The following is a 21,113-nucleotide window of genomic DNA, read 5'->3' on the forward strand; positions in this document are numbered from 1 at the left end:
ATGAGAGCTAGAAGTCAAACAACTCCAGAATAAATTAATCAGATTTTTAATTTCTGACAATAAAAACACTGAGGTGCAGTCTCAGTATTTTTTGTGTGTTCTAATAAAATTGTGTTTTAGATACTTAAATGGAATATTATTTTCACCTGTCACGGAACATGCTTTTGATTTTTTTTAACTATTAAAAAATGTAAAAACTGGTCTAACTCACAAACTGTGGCCCATGATTCTAGATGGGGAAACAGAGAGTTTAGAGCCCAGAGCTACTGCTCACACATCAAGATAGAGAGAGGCAGGATCAGAAGTGTCAGTCTCTGATTCCATGCTGGCGATTGTGGTCAGGGAGCTGAGAAATCATTGTTTTTCTCATTCTTGGTCCCGTCACATACAGAAATGGTCTCTGGAGTTATAAGACCAGGAGACAGGATCAGGCCCCAGGGAGAGAAGTGAGTACCTGGTAGTGCTAGAGCTCAAGTCCTGGGGAAGTGTCCACTCCTTCTCGGGGTGGAACTTGGCACAGGTACAGGTGCAGGTCTTCCTCTGCCTGCTTTAAGTTCTCAGCTGCCTTCTTCTTTACAGCTTCCCAGTGGACAGGCAATGGATCACTGGGAACTCCCTGAGGCAGGATATGCACACTGTCCTGGTAACCCTGCAGAGTTGCTGGGCAGGCACTCACTCGCCTTCTCATTCTGCAGGACCTGGGTGATGAGCTCTGTGGCTTGGCTCAGATAGGCAGGGCTGGGTCCTCCTGGCTCCTAGAGTTCTTGGTCCAGCTTCTCAAACTCTGCCTACGTTGTTGTCAGTTCACCTATGTGGATAAGACTGGGGCCTGCAGCCCCTTCCTTGGAGAAAAGGTCAAAGAGTCAAGCTTGTCCTAGCGTGGGGCCTCCCTTGGGCAGGGGGATTAGACACCTCCTTGGTGCTTCCACAGTTAAAAAGGAGACCCACGGCCTTCCAGGAAAGGCTGGATGGCAGGGGTTCTGGTTGCACCTCCAATTCCTCAAGGCCACTCTTCTCTGTGGGGAGTGCCTGGAGCAACCAGAACTCATCAGGGAGTATTGTTGGGATGAGAGGGGATGGCAAAACGTGCAGGTCTCTGAACACCTCAGAGGGCCATGTCACCACCCCACACCGGAATAACACCTTGAGCTGGGGGCTGTTGTTGACTGTGGGGCTATGAAGAGTGAAGTGAAACAAGTCCTCACCCTGCTTTTACCGCTCCTCAATCAGAGAAACTTCGATTTGCCAAACAGCCAGACCTGAGGGAAAGCAGAGAAATCCTTCAGGCATCAGTAGGGTTTTGCTGTGTGTAGGCTAGGTCCCTGTGCAGCTTCAGTCGCTATACCGCTTCCAGACCACCACCTCCTGGACATCCTCTGGGTCCCTTTTGGAGATGAACTTGGTGTAGCCTTTGGGGGCGGAGCTGGCAGTCGTATTCTATGTAGTGCAGCAAGAAGTCATCTTTTCCCTGGCAGGACGTGGCAAGCCAGCTGGGGCTGAGCTGACTGCTGGACAGGCTCATTATTTTTAAGCCAGAAGTCATAATGTTATTCAAACTGGATCAGAACCTCTCCTGCATTGATATAGGTTTGAACTTAAAAAATAATGATGGCCAGTTGTCCCCCTATTTTGCTTCTTCCATTCTTCAACGAGAACTCTGACATTTTAACTGGGCACTGAGAGATCAGAATAAAAAATTAGTATTTTTGTTCTCAATCGCAGGTATGACCCTGAGACTACATTCTGACCAATGGAATGTACAGAGAAGTGATGTCATGTGATTTCTACGTGTCTTTAAATGGAGGACATACTCTTTTCAACTAGTTTCCAATCCTGCTGGCTGGAATAAAGATATGATGCTTGGAGTTGGAGCAGCCATTTTGGACAATAGCTTGGACATGATATGTTGAGAATGATAGGGCAACTCCACAAAAGCTTATTGTGGAGCTTCCACAGAAGCCCTGAATTGCCTACCTGGACTTTTATATTTTTTTTGGACGTTGAGTTTTTCAGTTCTAGAAGTTCTACACCTGCTCACAAAAATTAGGGGATCAAGAAACATGCAGATACTCCAGTAGTTTCAGCCTTTTTTTTTTTTTTTTTTCTGAAGCTGGAAACGGGAAGAGACAGTCAGACAGACTCCCGCATGCGCCCGACCAGGATCCACCCAGCAAGCCCACCAGGGGCGATGCTCTGCCCACCAGGGGGCGATGCTCTGCCCCTTTGGGGCGTCGCTCTGCCACGACCAGAGCCACTCTAGCGCCTGGGGCAGAGGCCAAGGAGCCATCCCCAGCGCCCGGGCCATCTTTGCTCCAATGGAGCCTTGGCTGCGGGAGGGGCAGAGAGAGACAGAGAGGAAGGAGGGGGGGTGGAGAAGCAAATGGGCACTTCTCCTATGTGCCCTGGCAGGGAATTGAACCTGGGTCCCCCGCACGCCAGGCCAACGCTCTACCTCTGAGCCAACCGGCCAGGGCCGGTTTCAGCCTTTTGTATACAGTAGTGCATTTTCACCAATGAAATAAAAGTTGGTTTTGCATCTCATTTGCATAATTGAACAACTTTCTTTGACTTGTTGTTTGCTTTTCTGATGTTCTTGTTTAATAAAAAAAATCAAATGCTTCCTTTTTTTATTGCTTCATATTCACTTTGAAATATTCCCTAATTTATGTGAGCAGTATATTTGAGTCTTTTTAATGTCTTCCATGTCTTTATTTAACATGTTCAATCTTTCCTTTAGCTTCTAAGACATATGCAAAACAGTTATCATAACTGTATAAAAGTCTTTGTCTTCTAATCCTATCTGTAGTATTTCTGGGTTGGTTATCATTGATTGATTTTTCTCTTTATTATGGGTTGTATTTTCTTTCTTCTTTTGAATGCCTGGTAGTTTTCAACTGGATGTCGGATGTGAATTTTATCTTGTTGGATGACGGGTATTTTATATTTCTATAAATAGTCTTGGATTTCCTTCTGGAGCTCAGTTAAGTTACTCAAGAACAGTTTGAGCCTTTCAAGGCCTGTTTTGAACCTTCATCAAGCAGATCTAAAACAGCCTTGAGTCTGGGACTAATTTGGCACCAGTACTGAGCCAAGACACTTTTGAATACTCTGACGCTTTATGAATTGAGAGTTTCAATTCTGGCTGGTGGGAACAACAAGCACTATTACTAGTCTTGTGTGATCTCTGAAGATTGTTCCTCCTGCTCCTTTTGGGTGGTCCTTTTCCTGGACTTATATACATGTGTTGATCAGTATGCAGCAGAAGATTGAAGATGGGTCCTTTCTTTTTCAATTCTGCCCCCCCACACAGTATTTTGTCCTGCAAATTCTATCTGCCTATTTTTCCCACCTTCTGGATCCTTCTTTTCATCCACCTGGCCCTGCTTAAGTTTCCATTCCCTGTACCACTGCTTGGAAATTCTCTCCAGGCAGTAAGCCGGGACAATCATAGGGCTCAACTTGTTTGTGTCCTGTCTCTCAGAGATCACTGTTATTAGTTACCTGGTGTCCAATGTCTAAAGACTATTCTTTTCATTTTGTCTGTTTTTTTCACAGGTTTCAGGTAGGAGGATAAATCCAGTCCCTGTTACTCCATCTTGACCAGAACTATGGACTTTTATACCAGAGAGAAATAAATGGTTGTATTGTCTAGCCCACTGTTATTTTGGGTTTTCTGTTATTTGCAGCCAAGTCTAATCCTAAAAAATACAGGGCTGATTCTTGATTTATTCAGAGCAGTTTCTGAGTGTAATATAGAGAAACTAAGATTTTTAGAATAACCAGAGGCTTTAATAGTGCCTGAGTAAGGTCAAATACCTGGATGAAAACTGAAAGCTCTGTCATTTCTCTCGAGAAGAGTGGTGCTTAAGCAGCCAAATCAATTCCAACTTGTGTCACTTTTTGCTTAGTGGGATTATTTTCTCCTTCATTGATATAGTACAATTGGAGGTAAACTTATTCAGTAAACTTTCCTTGAATATCTATGTAGTCTAGGCACTAGGCTTTGTTCTAGGGATACTCATACATATAGGCTGGGACAAAAGTCTCCAACAGCAGTTCACAATTTAGATAAGATCTCTTGTCATGTGAATTACTCATGAATCTGGCTAAAAGGCTTACTGCCAGTTTTTTTTTTTTTAAATAATGTCATCTTCTATTTTTTTCTTTTATTTACAGAAAAATTCTTTCCAACCCATGGTTCTGCAATGAAACATATAATTATACTTTCAGTAATAAAGTAATTTATACTTTCAACATAAAGAAGCTTCTCACGAAATAAGATATTCACACAAACTCAAAGCTTTACCAGTATCAACGAAGTGAAGAAATAAGTTGGACACCACCCTAACCAAATGATTAAGCTTAACATCACTACTAGTGACGGGGAAAACAACATTGTATTCCTACTGTTGTGAGGCACTGAGAAGGACATAGCATTGTAGAAAACAAAAAGATTCAACTTTAGTGAATTGATGAGAAATAATCAGGCAAATCCAAATGAGACACATTCTGTAAAACAGGCGTTCCCCAAACTATGGCCCGTGGGCCGCATGCGGCCCCCTGAGGCCATTTATCTGACCCCCGCCGCACTTCCGAAAGGGGCATGCACCTCTTTCATTGGTGGTCAGTGAGAGGAACACTGTATGTGGCGGCCCTCCAACGGTCTGAGGGACAGTGAACTGGCCCCCTGTGTAAAAAGTTTGGGGACCCCTGCTAAAAGAACTGGCCTGAAGTGTTCAAAAATGTTAATGTCATAAAAAATAGAGAGAGGAAAAAAGAATAGGGTCAGGGGTTCTAGAATAAAGGAGATCAAAGAGACTGAAAACTAAATGCAATGCATAATATTTTATTAGATTCTGTATTAAAAAAAAAAACGAACACCAAAGATATAAAGGTCATCACTGAAACAACTGGGGAAGTTTGAATGCAGAAGTTATACCTATACACTCTATCAGAGTTATACTTACTGAGTGTATTGATGATACCATACTTATATAAGAAAGTGCCCTTGAATTTTGAAGATTTTTACTCAAGTATTTAGTGGTGAAGAGTCAAAGTATCTGCAACTAACATTTGAACAGTTCATAAAATAAAGGGGGATAGAAATAGCAGGAGGGGGCAAAGGGGATGAAATGGGAATAGAAAGAGACTTTGCATGGGGCATGGGGCACGATGTGGGGGGCAGAAGGTGTTATGCTGAATAGGACACTTGAAACCATGTCAACACAATAAATTAAACAACTATGAACAAATATTAATAATTAAATATGTAGGTGGAGAGTACATATGTATGCTCATTGTTCTATTCTAACTTTACTGAAGATTTAAAAACATTCAAAATGAAAGGTAGTGGGGAAAATGAAAAGCTTGTGACAAGTAAAAAAAAATCTAATTCCTATTATAGGTGTTAGCTTTAGCTTTACTGAGAGGCTTCACTGGAGGCCAGACCAGGACTTGCAGGCAGTAACCAGAAGCTCTTCTGTTCCTCTGGGTCTTTTCTAAGTTGTCTAACAGTGTAAACTATCCTAACCCATTACCTTGTACTCCCATCTCCCTCCCTTTTTCATGTATTGGAACCAAGATCCTTGAATAATGCCCATACTTTTTTTTTTTTTTTTTTTTTTTATATAATTTTATTTTTTAATGGGGTGACATCAATAAATCAGGATACATATATTCAAAGATAACAAGTCCAGGTTATCTTGTCGTTCAATTATGTTGCATACCCACCACCCAAAGTCAGATTGTCCTCTGTCACCTTCTATCTTGTTTTCTTTGTGCCCCTCCCCACCCCCTATCCCTCTCCCATTCCCCCCTCCCCCCCCGTAACCACCACACTCTTATAAATGTCTCTTAGTTTCACTATTATGTCCCACCTACGTATGGAATAATACAGTTCCTGGTTTTTTCTGATTTACTTATTTCGCTTCGTATCATGTTATCAAGATCCCACCATTTTGCTGTAAATGTTCCGATGTCATCATTTCTTATGGCTGAGTAGTATTCCATAGTGTATATGTGCCACATCTTCTTTATCCAGTCATCTATTGATGGGCTTTTTGGTTGTTTCCATGTCCTGGCCACTGTGAACAATGCTGCAATGCCCATACTTTAATTCTTACTGAATTCATACTGCTCACAAAAATTAGGGGATCAAGGAACATGCAGATACTCCAGTACTTTCATCCTTTTGTATACAGTAGTGCATTTTCACCAATGAAATAAAAGTTTGTTTTGCATCTCATTCGCATTATTGAACAGCTTTTTCTGACTTGTTGTCTGCTTTTCTGATGTTCTTGTTTAATAAAAAAAAATCAAATGCTTCTTTTTTTATCGCTTCATATTCATTTTGAAATATCCTCTAATTTTTGTTAGCAGTATATCTAAACTCAGGGGAGTAACTGAGTCAAAGTTAGTACTCCACTTCTAGTGGTGTGTTGGAACTGGTATGCACTGACTTGTACTGGCTAGCACTGGTTTATACCAGCACATTGTATTGGCAGTTTGAAATCAACCCTGGTGGAAGTATTTACAACGTGGATATCTATCTGCCCATGTTACAAAGCAGGGTCCCTCTCTCTCCTCTCCCAAAGTCAGTGGTGAAATATTTACCAGAACACTCCTGAATTTAATTCTTAACTTGTGAAAGGTGTCCTCCAAATCTTATAATTATTTGATAGCCTTTCTAAAGGCTCCTGAAGTTATCTAAGAATTGCTAACCAAAGATCCCATAGAATACTCCCTGGTAGCCTCTATTTAGTCTAAAAGCCAGCTTTGATTATACTGACAATGTAGGTAGGAAAAAGGTAGTCTACAATGAAGAGAAAAAATCAAGTTGGCTATACCCTCATCAGAAACACTTTTAACTGGTTGGCAATTTAATGAAGTGCAAAAGAGTGCTGGACAAGAGAAAACAACCCTGTCACTCAGTGACTGTACAAACTTAGCCAAGGTGATTAACCTTTCTGAGCTACAATTTTCTCATCTGTAAAATGGGGGCATTAATAGAAGTACTTATCTTATAGAGTTACTATTAGGAGGTGTGGGATTCCCATATCTGAACTCTCAAATTGAGAAAAGTAATCAATCACATATAATGATTAGTCCTAATGTTTAATGAGTGTTTACTAATTTATTTAGACACATAATCTCACTTAAACTTTGCTACAATTCTGTAAGATTGGTCTTGTTAAACCTCTCTTGATCTTAAAACTGTGCCCAAAGCAATGTAGTATACACCTAGTAAATGTTTATTTTTACTGCAGTCCCTTGTATTTGTGGATAATTGAATTTAGTCTGCATAATGACCTTGTAAATAAGCAAAACCAGTGTTTATAGCCTTAACTGAGCCTTAAAAGATCTTACTAATAAAGAGCAGAGCAGGCAGTGAATTATGCCCTTTGAACTCCCAGTTTAGTGCTCTGTTCCTGCATCATTTTGGTCATGACACTAGCTATTTTCTGGTCTCAATTTTCTTAAATCTGGGGTGACCAACTCATCTCAGTTTGCACAGGAATTTCCCAGTTTTAATCATATCTTGGGAAATTCCTCAGTCCTGGGTAAACCAGGATGATTTATCTCCTAACTTGAGTCTGCCCTCTCAATACACAGAATAGACTTAAGACTCTTCTTAAGAATACTTACCTGGGCTCTGGTCAGTTGGCTAAGTGGTAGAGTGTTGGCCTGGAATTTGGAAGTCCCAGGTTTGATTCCCAATCAGGGCACACAGGAGAAGTGACCATATGCTTCTCCACTTCTCTTCCTCTTTCTTCTCTCTCTCTCTCTCTCTCTCTCTCTTTCTCTCTCTCTCTCTTCCCTTCCCACAGCCATATCTCAGTTGGCTCAAGTGAGTTGCCCTTGGGCGCTGAAGATGGCTTCATGGCCTCAGGTGCTAAATAATGGCACTGGTTGCAGCTGAGCAGCAGCCCCAGATGGGCAGAGCATGGCCCCATAAGGGACTTGTTAAGTGGATCTCAGTCGGGGTGCATGCGGGAATCTGTCTCTCTACCTCCACTCCTCTCACTTAAAAAAAAAAAGAATACCTACCTGGCCTTGCTACTAAAGTGTCACTTCATTCCTTCAACTCTCATTATCAACTTATTTAAGTATACTTTCTCATTTTTGAGGACTCCTCTTCTTTTACCTGTCCAAAATTTCTCTCATAATTTTACCTCTTGGTGATAACCACTGGTAACTTTTTTTTTTTTTTTTTTACAGAGACAGAGAGAGAGTCAGAGAGAGGGACAGACAAGGACCAACAGACAGGAACAGAGAGAAATGAGAAGCATCAATCATCAGCTTTTCATTGCAACACCTTAGTTGTTCATTGATTGCTTTCTCATATGTGCCTTGACCGTGGGCCTTCAGCAGACCAAGTAACCCCTTGCTCGAGCCAGCGACCTTGGGGTCTTGACCCTGGGTCTTCTGCATCCCAGTCCGATGCTCTATCCACTGCTCCACCACCTGGTCAGGCTGGTAACTTTTTAGTGTATGTTCTTCTAGTCTTTTTTAAAAGTTGGATATGTATTATAATTATTATCATTACAAACCTATGACCACACTGTATAAATATTTGTTTCCCATAATTCTCATTTAACATTTTATCACAAGCATTTTAGCATTTTTAAGTCATTAAACATTTTTTCAAAAAAATCATGCTAATAACTATATGATATTCCTCTGCAAATACCATATATTTTTACTTTACTATTCTCTTATTGTATAAATTTTAGGCTTTTCCCATTTTTTAATGTTATAAATAAGGAGCCGATGAATATTTTAATTCATAATTATTTTTGTTCTGCTTTACTTATTTCTTTCAATTAAATTTATAAGAGAAAAATTACTGAGTCAAAGGCTCTGAACATTTTTAAGGTTATTGACACATACAGTACTGCCAAAATGCAGAGAGGATTAACTGGGAAAGAAAATTGCCAGTATTATAGAAATGGTTTGAAAAATACTGAGTGATTGTGGTCCTTCAGTTTATACATGGCTCTGTGTAGAGAACTTAGATTATTTTGGAAAACACTTTAAAGTTAAAATCTAAGAAGGTAAAAAATGTTTAGTTAATGTGTGTTGTATTGTTTATTTTAGAAGGCATTTTGTTTTTAGATAAAAAAGATAATACTGCAGGGCCCCTTTTATAATCATGTAGATTGTACCTATGCCCATTAAAAGGTAGAAGACTGGATAAAGAAGATGTGGCACATATACACTATGGAATACTACTCAGCCATAAGAAATGATGACATCGGAACATTTACAGCAAAATGGTGGGATCTTGATAACATTATACGGAGTGAAATAAGTAAATCAGAAAAAAACAAGAACTACATGATTCCATACATTGGTGGAACATAAAAACGAGACTAAGAGACATGGACAAGAGTGTGGTGGTTACCAGGGGTGGGGGGAGGGAGGACATGGGAGGGAGGGAGGGAGAGAGTTAGGGGGAGGGGGAGGGGCACAGAGAACTAGATAGAGGGTGACGGAGGACAATCTGACTTTGGGCAAGGGGTATGCAACATAATTCAATGACAAAATAACCTAGACATGTCTTCTTTGAATATATGTACCCTGATTTATTAATGTCATCCCATTACCATTAATACAAATTTATTTAAAAAAAAAGGTACATGGCTTGATTCTATTATTTAGAATTATTGTAGCCCTACTGTAATTGTATTTTTGCTAATGTAACAAATTTTTCTTCATATTTTTAATTTATTTGATACAGTATCCTTGGTCTGAAACATAATTATAACCTTATTCTTAAAAAAGCAATCTTCGTTGTATGCTACTTTCAGGATTGAATTTATAGTCAAGAGCAGGCACCAATTATACCATCATTCTTTCCTCCTCCCAGTGACCACTAGAGGGGGGAATGCATTCCGAGGTAACTCACAGCATCTCCTCTCTATCCTCCAAAAAGACCATGGTGGTTTCCAACAGGGACTACCCACCCAACCCTGTCACACTCCTCAGCTATTTCCTGCTTAGGCTATTTCTGTAACACCCAAAATTTATCCTTGCAAAACGGTGCCACCTCTTAGAAGAATTGTTGTCTTTTAATTTACCAAAAAGTTACAGAGGACTTTAAAGGAGAAAGAGGTATCTCATCCTGCATGTTGCATTTTCTTTATAGATCAAGGGGAGCAGATAAGAAATTTAAAGGTAGAGAGATAAGAGTGACTATTCTATTTGTGACCACTGAAAATTAGAATATGTGAGGTAATCAAGACACAAATTCCTGGACATATCTACTGATAGGACAAAGGCAACTTGTGTGAAACAAGAGAACTAAAATTTTGAAAATCACTGCAGTAACTTGCTTCATTCCACCCTAGAATCTCTTGTAGCCCCTCCCTGAGAGTATCAGCCCCACCTCAGACTCCTAGTATTGATCAAGTTCGGTCCTCTGGTATTTGCTCGTAGATTGTGTAGTGACATCTTGCTATTTGGATCCTCGCTGACTGGTCAGTCTACAAACGTTTGCATTGTACATTGGAATTGATTTAAACCCTAGACTGATAACCTGGCTTGAAATCTATATTCCGATTCTCATCCCAAGCAGCTAACTTTCAAATAGCTCATTATACTCTCAAATATATTTGGGCCTTTGCTTCTAACCAACCACATAAATCTGCCACGAATACTTGATCTTCTCAGGCAGGCCAAACCCAATCTGACATTAGACAACTACTGACTATGCTCAATATCCTACAGGTCAAGTGAAGATTTGCTTTTTTGATGAAAACAGGGACTCACTGTAGTTTATTAAAGAGGGAAATTCTGACTTCTATGAAGAAAGAAGTTAGAATTTAAAGCCAAAAGTGATTTTTGTGTTTTTAGTCTATTAAACTGGCAAGAATTTGCAGGAACTATTTACCTTGATTGGTGTACTACCTAACACACTATCATTCACTTCCTTGTATAATAAACACTTTTAATCAAAGCTTGCCTTGTGGGAAGGCAGCCTAGGGAGATTCTAGACTCTAGAATTCTCCTTTCTAGCCATTCACTAATGCCACCAAAATAACTATCACCATTTATTGAGCATGTACTTTCTTTCAAGGTGTTGGATTGTACATTTAGCATATATATGCAATTTAGCCTTCATAGCAGTCTTGTGATGTGTGTACTATTGTTATTTCCATTTTATACATGAGGAAACTGAGACTCATAAGGGTTAACTGCTCAGAGTAACACATTTAACATTGAGAAACCAAACCAAAACTTAAAATCCAACCTTGCACTTGACCAAGTGGTTACACAGTGGATAGAGCATCAGCTTGGGATGCTGAGGACCCAGGTTCCAAACTCTAAAGTCACCGGCTTGAGAGTGTGATCATAGACATGACCCTATGGTTGCTGGCTTGAGCCCAAATGTTGCTGGCATGAGCAAGGGGTCACTGACTTGGCTTGAGCCCTCCAGTCAAGGAACACATGAGAAAAAAATCAATGAACCACGAAAGTGATGAAACTATGGTTGATGCTTTTCATAGCTCTCCTTTCCTGTCTGTCTCTGTCTCTCTTTCTCTCACACAAGCACTAGAAAAATATTCAAGCTTTCTGCCAAAGTTCTGTTCATATCACTATGCTAAATAATGGTTTACTATAAACAAAATAAGCCTAAAATGATATAACATATTAAAGCTTTATAGTTCTTTTAGACCTTCAATACAGATCAATGCCACCAGCTGAAAGCAGCTTTTGACTGGAGAACTGTTGGCTATAAATTAGTGTGTGTAGGAAGGAGGCATAGGTAAGAGAACGGCAGTTGCTAGGGACACTAAAGCCATCAATTCCTTGAGGAACCAAAAGTTAGGAAGGCAGGGAGTAGAAGAGAGAAGCAAGGAAGTTATACTTTTCCATTTGGTGTCCCTGTTAATGAAAATAATAATGAATCATGGTACAAATAAAAGACCATTAGGGATGCAAGAAGAGATGCATGGGTTTTGGGGCCAGAGAGATGTTTGATTCTCAACTCTACCACTTTCATGCTATGGGATCTTGGCAAATCACTTAACCTCTCTACCTCTTTATTTCCTCATTTGTAAAATGAGATTGAAAATAAATACCTACTCTCCGGGGTTACTGTGAAAATTAAGTGAGACAGGGTGATGAAATGTAATGGAAATAGTTGTGATGGTTAGACAACCTAGTGAATATGCTAAAAGCCACTGAATTGTACACTTTGAAAGGACAAAATTTGTGGTATAATATCTATAATCTCATTAAAATATTAAATGAGACAGTGTATATAAAATATATAGTACACTGCTTGGCACAGAGTAAATACTTCATAAATGGTAAATTATTATCTTATTGGTATATGTTATCTTTATAGCTTTTATGATGATGATGATGATGATGATGACGATGGAAAAGATGATAAACATTATCTCTGATAGCTCTGAAAGCAATCTTTATAGCTTAGTAGGAAAAATATGTCTCTGTGAGCACGTTAGTCAAGAGGTGATGAGTGGGTGATTTCAGGATACATTTGGATCACAGATGGGATTACTAAGCTAGAAGTTCATTTGGCATCTACAGGAGGCTCAGGGGACCCAGGCAGCTGGGTCACCTTTCCAGAATGAATAACAACTTCCCCCTCGGGCTCTATCAACACTTCTTTCAGGAGCCTTGGCTATATGCGGATCCAGATGGATGTTGGTGAATCGTTGACTAATAATAATAAACTGCAAAAAGCCACCAACAACACAGCCAGTTGGAAAATCATGGTAGCCTTTATGCCACTTCTCTGTTTATTAAGCACCTACTGAAAGGCTTAAGAAACAAGAGTGTTGTTAAAAAATGTTTACAAAATTTAGAAAAAAAGTTAAGTTTTAAAAGAACTTTGAGTTGATGGCAAGTTCAAACTCAAAAAATAATATTGATTTGAAAATAAAGTTGTATGAACATAATTTCTTTTGAAGTCAATGATTTGGGTTTTGAAAATTTAAAAAGATCTTTGGTTATTTATGTTAGCTAGTTAAAAATTTTCTCTGCACTTGGGCAAGTCCTATCTGACAACTTACAGATAGGCTGACCCATCTGTAATGCACACTGCTTACTGAATTTGGGCTGTAATGCAAGTGAGCAGGAGTGTAGGTTTTGGATGGTCAGGGACTGGAAACATATGGGTTTTATTTAATAACATTTCTTAGTCAAGGTCCAGGCTGTTGACATTTTGTTTAGAGTAGATGGTGAAGAACAGGAAGGAAATGCCAGCCATCATTTAATGCCACTGTTGGCAGTAGTTAATGGCATTGCATATTACAAAAACTAGACATCGTATTTTTAATGAGAAAAAAACAACAACCTGGTTCAAATAACCCATTTTCACTCAAAATGCTACCAAATTATGCTATTGGAATGATCAGTGACACATAATATATGCTCTGAATGTTCATAAGTTTTTAAATTAAATTTTGTTCTTTTTGCAATGGCTACCCCTAAGGACTTAATTCTCAGGATAATATAAGCACCACTTGCAAATTTGTAAAGATGGTGGTAGAAGTTTATTTGTGCACAAAGTTGCTCAAATTTCAAGATGACTAAAAAATGAAGTTCAACCAGTACTGTGAGTAAAGTTAATTTATGTTGCTTACTCTTCCAAATCCAACAGATAAGCTCAGTTCATGCTAACATTTGGCCATAGTTTACTTTCTCCCTATACTTGGGAAAGAAGGATTGGAATGATTAATGGGTGAGAATTGCTATTTTCCACCTTTCATGGTCTCATCATGTATGAACAGGGGAGAAAAATGGCTTGAATGTGATTCTCTTCTTGATACCTATTCCCAAGAGTCTCTAGCCACCAACCTCTACCCCAAATCAAGCTCTTTCAAACCTACTTCACCTCTAAGGTCCTGCTCCAGTCTCATGCCCTCTTTTTTTGTAGCAAATTGTTTTTTGGATATATATCCAGACTTGGATGTATACTCTTCTATTCAATAAAGTTCTATATGAGAGAAGACCTGCCCTGGCTGGCTGGCTCACTGGTAGAGTGTCAGCATGTAGATGTCCAGGGTTCAATTCCCGGTCAGGCCACACAGGAGAAGTACCCATCTACGTCTCCACCTCTCCCTCTTTTGCTTCTCTCTCTTTCTCTTTCTCTTCTCCTCTTGCAGCCAGGGCTCAATTGGAGTGAGTTGGCACCGGATGCTGAGGCTGGCTCCATGGCCTCGCCTCAGGAGCTAAGAGCTCAGTTTCTGAGCAACAAAGCAAGACCCCAGATGAGCAGAACAATGCCCTCTAGGGGACGTGCCTAGTAGATCCCAGTCAGGGTGCATGTAGGAGTCTGTCATTCTGCCTCCCCTCCACTCATGAATAATAAAAAAAGACCAGGAGAACTGAATATTAATCCGATGTTCAAGGGGCTCACAGCCTAGTAGGGGAGAATAATAATATCAATAACATCAATGATAGTAGTTGTACTAGCAGTGGTAATGATGACCATTTATTAAGTTCTTAATGAGTGCTAGGAACTTTACATACATGATCTCATTTACTCCTCACAATAGATATCATTCATTCATTCCTTCAACAAAACAAAACAAATCAGACCAAGTTCCTCTCTTAAAAAAAAGGACATTGAGAAGCTTTCTCCTTTGAGGTAGGAAAACAAGCAAAGGAGTGGGATTCTGGAAGTCAAGCAAAGAAAGTTTTTCAATAAAGGAGTGAAAAACCATTTCAGATACTGGTGGCAGGTCAACTAAGATGAAGGCTCAGAGATGATCACTGGAATTAACGATGCAGTGAAACCCAATTACAGTTGGTTTAAGAGAGAATAAGAAAAGTGGAGATTCTGAGTATAAACAACTATTTCAAGAAGTTATACTATAATGAGAGAAGAGAACTGTGATAGTAACTGCAGGAGAAGATGGAATTAATAGAGGGATTGATAATACTTATAGCTAATAATTAATAGAGCACTTACTCTTTGCCAGAAACTATGCTAATTGTTTTATATTTATTGACCTATTGAATTATCATACCAACACTATGAGATAGGTACTATTACTCCAGGTCACAGATGAATTAATGAAGCCCAGAATGGTTCAGATTTTTGCATAATGTAGGGTTTCTCAACCTTGACACTACTGGCATGTTGGGCTAGATAATGCTTTGTTGTGGGGAGATGTCTTATGCATAGTAAAATGCTTAGAAGCTGTATCCTCTACCGATTAGATGTCAGTAGCATCCCCGACCCCTACCACCACTAATTATGGCAGCCTAAAACTGTTTCCTTACCTGGTTAAATATTCCCTGGGGAACAAGACTGTCCCTGATTGAGAACCACTAGGTAAAGATCACAAATCAAGTAAAAGATAGAACCAAGTCTTAAATAATTGGTTTATCTTGTTCCAGAACCCATGTTCTGAGCCACTGCACATATTTGTACTACCAAGATGGAAAATTTTCCCTACCTTGTTCTAAGTACCTTTGGATTCCTGGGCAGTGAGAAGAAATCTGGTCACTGAAGTTAATGGCTTTTCTGCTCACAAGTTCCATGGTTCAGGCTTGCATATAGTCTTTCAATCACTCACTCACTCAATCAATTTCTGACTAATTCTCTCTTTGCGTCTCTCTCTCTCTCTCTCTCTCTCTCTCTCTTACACACACACACACACACACACACACACACACACACACACACACACACACCTGGTCTTCATAATCAAGAAAAAGAAGAAAACATTCCTTAGATTTTAAGTCTCTTCTTCAGTCTGGACCCACATATGTAAAATGAATGGTTGGACTAGATAATCCTTGAGGTGCCTGTTGGCTTTGCCATCTAATACCTTGCTTTTCCCCCTAAGTAAACACTTTTTTGGTGGGGGAGCAAGAAGCATTTGAGGACTTTCATTTCAGAGGCTCGTCCCAAGTTCTCAGGCTGTTGTTTTTTTGTTTCTTTGTTTGTTTTTTAACAGAGATAGAGAGAGAGTCAGAGAGATGGATAGACAGGGACAGACAGGAACAGAGAGATGAGAAGCATCAATCATTAGTTTTTTGTTGCACATTGCAACACCTTAGTTGTTTATTGATTTCCTTCTCATATGTGCCTTGACCGCAGACCTTTAGCAGACCGAGTAACCCCTTGCTGGAGTCAGCGACCTTGGGCCCAAGCTGGTGAGCTTTTGCTCAAACCAGATGAGCCTGCGCTCAAGCTGGCAACCTCGGGGTCTCAAACCTGGGTCCTCGACATCCCAGTCCAATGCTCTATCCACTGCGCCACTGCCTGGTCAGGCTGTATTTGTTTTTGTGTTGTTTCTGCTCCTTTCCACCTGCTTTCTCCCATCATTAAGGGCCAGTGGCCCCTCTGGTTTGGGCCATTAATGTGGTGGGTAATGGGTCAGTGGTTCATGACTTCCGTAACCTACTCCATGCAAGGTGCTTGCCTCTCCCTTGAGCTGCAGAAGAAATTCTGTCACTGCTAGAGACAGCATCTCCTGCCTGGCTAGGCAGGGTCCTTTTTTCTCAGTGGCAGCCTCTTAAACTGACCCTGCAAGGGCTTCTCTGAGACTCTACTGGCAAACTGCCTTGGGACAGCTACGGTGGGTGTGGGCACTGTGCCTGGGACTTCCAAACAGGGACTTCTGTGGATGATGTGAAGAGCCTGTGCCTGCCCCTCAGGACCCAGATGCCCTCAGGAATCTGGGAAACTGGGGCTAATGGACTGACCAGAGGCCCTGAGGGGGCCAAACTGGGAGCTCATGGGTGGTTTGTCATTAGGCTGTAAATACGTCATGAGGAACGGAGCGAGGCAGGGGGTTCTGAGGCTGTGGGGTTCTCCCACCGTCTCATTCTCCCAAGGAACCTTGGAGGACTTCAAGCCAGGCTCCTCATCTTAGGAGGCAGGGAGGAAAAAGGCTTCATTTCTCTTTTATTGTTCAAGCTAAGTTTGGACTGGATTTGGAAGGTAAAACTCAGAGAAAAGTTAATTTGTTTTACTCTGAGGCCAATCACTGGTGCCATGTGTCCCCACTTCCAGTAATGAATTTTGTCAGGTCACCAAAATCTTCAAAATCATGCTTCAAAACCCAGCCTATGTTAAGCATCATGGAACTCTGGGTGTTTTTGTGCTGGTGAGCCTCTCTGACTTTATGTTTCTATATGTGTAAGGGTGGGTATCTTTGATGTTTGTGGAGATCAGTATTAGTATCTTTGTGGATATACAGGTTTAGATATATATTTGAGTTCATGGAGTGTCTCAATGGGTTTTAAGAATAATAAATGGACTGACCAGGCGGTGGTGCAGTGAATGGAAAGTCGACCTGGATGCTAAGGACCCAGGTTTGAAACCCTGGGGTCCCTGGTGTGAGCACAGGCTCACCAGCTTGAACATGGGATCATTGACATGATCCCATGGTCACTGATTTGAACCCAAAGATCACTGGCTTGAGCCCAAGGTCGCTGGCTTGAGTAAGAGGTCACTGGCTCAGCTGGAGCCCCTTGGTCAAAACACATATGAGAAAGCATCCAATGAACAATGAAGGTGTTGCAACAACAAGTTCATGCTTCTCATATCTCCTCCTTCCTGTATGTCTGTCCCTATTTGTCCCCTCTTTCTTTCTTTCTCTCTTTCTGAAAAAAGAATAAATGTTGCCCTATATGGACATGTGCAGCTTTTCTCTCTATGTGTGCTCAGTTAATAATTTTTCAACTGACTTGCAAAGGCTATGTTTAACCCCTGGCTCCCTTCCCTCCAAGATCTTTCTGAAGTTTAGGGCTCTGTCTTACAGCAGAGGGGCCCTGTCTGGGGATCGTGTTCAGACCTGTCTCTTCCTCTTGTTTGCTTTCTTTTCGTCTCCCTCTGGGGAAACCTGGCTCCTGAACCTGGTTACCCCTCATTCCATTCTGGGCCCCACAGCATGTTTCTCTATAGCTTCCTCCTTTACTCATAGCTTTACTGGCAATCCCCCAGCAACATGTGAAGGGGCAGCAATCACTGACTTGTGTCAGCTCCAAGCAGGAAACCAACTAAATCAGTAGAATGCAAGTCACTACAATTACTTGAACTAGCAAAGACATGTACAGGGACAGACACCATGGTTTCTTTGATATGGACAATAACCAAAGACATGTATTAATCTCCCTGGGGTCCAACAAAATTAACATTTTCCTTTCTTTTTCAAAAATTAAAGAGTAAAGCTAAGCTTGTAAAGCTGATGATAAAACGTGTAAAAGCTTTCACAGCAAAGCAAAGTGCTTAACCAATTGCACAATAAGAGTCTGCTATGGTCACAGCTGGTGATTCAGGATAAGGACACAATTCTAAGGTACTCTGTAGATTTCTTCGCTGACCAAGTTTAAAATCTGTCTTATGTGAAACAATGACTTCCTTTTTTCATGACTCTCCAATCCCCACCTTTCACTCATAATTTCTATAACAAAATGTTTCAAGTAAGAAACACGTTCTATCAGAACCCACTGATTTGGCTTTCTCACTAGGCACTGTAGAAACTGCAAGAGCTTTCAGCATCCCATGGAAAGAAACATCTCACAGTCTCTGTAATCAAGACAGGGTCACACCACTGTTGCTGATTACAGTTGGTTTTTAAATGAATTTTCCTTGGTTGGGATCAGTAGAACCAATGAAGATAGTGGTTTCCAAAGAGTTACAAGAATGTGAGGGAGAAAAACTAGTATCATCTTGCAGCTAATTAAAAAAAAATAGAAAAGTGATACATTCATCTAAAATGAAGGCAAACCCTCATCATCAAATTATTGTATTAGGTTAAGTGTGGATGTGTATCTATGTGTGTGCTCAAAGTCAGAAAGAATCATTTAAAGAAAGATAAAAACTGAGTAGCAGAAAAATGCAAACTTTCCATTCTGTTGTGCTAGGGAATTTTGGATAGAACAACCTCTAAAAATAGGGAGTGTTCTATTTGCTTATCAAGTCTTTTACTCCAATCCACCCTGTACAATCCCCACCAAGTTAATCTTCCTAAGAAACATTTTTATCATATTACTTTAAAAAGAGAGTTGCTTAATCACTCTGGTCCATACCTATATCTCCTTTTGAGGACTTGTGATCTGCCATTCAGACTTTCAATCCAGATGCAGTGTTGGGTAGTTAGTTAAGCACTGCTCTGTGTGTGTGTATGTGTGTATATGCATGCTTGTGCATACATGTTTGCGCGTGGTCTCCCTAGGTAAGATCCAGTGCTTGTAACATGTTTGCATTCTTCACAGAGCGTGCTCAATATGTATCCCTCAGAATGCTTTTTAAAATATTTGTCAAGTGGGATTGAACCTCACACAACACAGTAAGAAAAACAAAATTCAGAGCGTAGTCTATGACCTGTACATCTATAATAAAGGTGGTCATTAAATAATTAATCATGTGTCACATTGGTCAAAATAAAAGCTTTGATAGGGAAACACATTTTTGCAAAGCATTGTACATTTCTTTCCCCATCAACTTGTACTATAGCTTTAGAGAAATGTCAGGCAATTAATTTTGTTAAACATTCTTGGAAGACTTCCATTAACATAAGTTTTCTCAGAAAAGACACCAAGTTTCTTTCCTGACATATAAGTGGTAAGTTCATCTACATGCATTTCTAACTCCCCTGCAGAGAAATTCCATTCAGTGAGTGGCTTACATATAGGGACAGAGCTGAATTAGAGCTGTAAAAATTGATGTGACTCCTCACAAAACTTATAATCTCTGATGAAAACTGGTTTTTCAAAATGCATGTATTTCATTTTTTTTAACTTTTAAAAGACATGGATATTAAGAAAACATTTTTTAAAAAACCAAGACAAGAATATAAACAGCCTGACCAGGCAGTGGTGCAGTAGATAGAGTGCCGGACTGGGACGTGGAGGAACCAGGTTCGAAACTCAGAGGTCACCAGCTTGAGTGTGGGCTCATTTGGTTTGAGCATGGCTCACCAGTTTGAGCCCAAGGTTGCTGGCTTGAGCAAAGGGTCATTTGCTCTGCTGTAGCCTCCCTGTCAAGGCACATATGAGAAAGCAATCAATGAACAACTAAGGTGTCACAATGAAGAATTGATGCTTCTCATCTCCCTTCCTTCCTGTCTGTTCCTGTCTATCCCTCTCTCTGTCTCTGTCACACACGCAAAAAATATATAAACAGATGTTACATATGCATCCAGGAGGTACTTCTCAGGGGAAGGATGATTGATGTGTTGATATCTGGTCTATACCTTCTTAGCAGATTTTCTCCACTACAAGTATTTCTCCATTCACAACAGTCCAACCACAATGAGTTTAGTTAATTATGACCATGGGATTAAGAGGTCATTTGACATGGTAAATAAAACAGTGAGTAGGGGGATGGAACATTTGGTTTAAATCTCATGCCACCTACAAGGGACTTTGGGAAGGTCTCTTAATGTCTCTGAAATTGATTCTTCTAAGTGTCTTCATATTTGAAGCAAAGGAAAAAGCATTCACAAGCACGCTGTGAAAGCTTTTTATAAACTATATGTGGCACTTGGGGTTTCAATCCAACCTCCCAAACTTGACATATAATGATTTTAAAACTTTTTTTTTGCTGTCTCACTTCTCCCAACTTCTGAGATCTCCATTTCTTTATTTTAGATAAAGTTGCCAAGGCGAGGCTCCAAAGTAGGTGGTATGGCTGTTCTATAGAGGAAGAGGAAGAGATTTAGGGATAGTTATTTTTCTCTTGCTTAAAGTTCTTTTACCTTTGCTTGAGGGTCTTTATCTATTAAAATATGGTCTAAGCCAGTTGTCTCTAAATATTTCTGATTGAACACACTTTTCAATTAAAAAGAATTTGAGAATGACATATATACATATATTAATATATATGTGTGTGTATAAATTTTATACATGTCTTATTCTACATATATGTACATAAATATATTATGTAACACAATAAATAAAAATGTAAAAGGATGAGATAAAGATGAAATAAATAACATGTCAAATGTCTTTAATCATGATGGCTTTATTATATTATTATTAGTTAATATTTCAAGGCATAATATACACTCAGGGCAAGATCTTTCATTGTTCAGAATGGATGTAAATACACATTTGATATAGTCTTTTTTATTATTCTTGCATTGCATTTTTGCCATCTTCTTGTCAGGCACAATTGG

At 39.9% G+C, this 21,113-nt stretch overlaps 1 protein-coding gene and 1 pseudogene across 1 annotated transcript in view; both read right to left on the reverse strand.

The window, feature by feature from the left end:
• Positions 1 to 21,113, reverse strand: part of COL4A6 (collagen type IV alpha 6 chain) — a 423,902-nt gene that overhangs the window by 166,409 nt on the left and 236,380 nt on the right. The window lies entirely within an intron of this gene.
• Positions 464 to 3,449, reverse strand: LOC136385987 (sorting nexin-15 pseudogene; annotated as a pseudogene).

This window comes from Saccopteryx leptura, chromosome X (assembly GCF_036850995.1).
Source record: "Saccopteryx leptura isolate mSacLep1 chromosome X, mSacLep1_pri_phased_curated, whole genome shotgun sequence".
NCBI classification, from domain to species: Eukaryota; Metazoa; Chordata; class Mammalia; order Chiroptera; family Emballonuridae; genus Saccopteryx; species Saccopteryx leptura.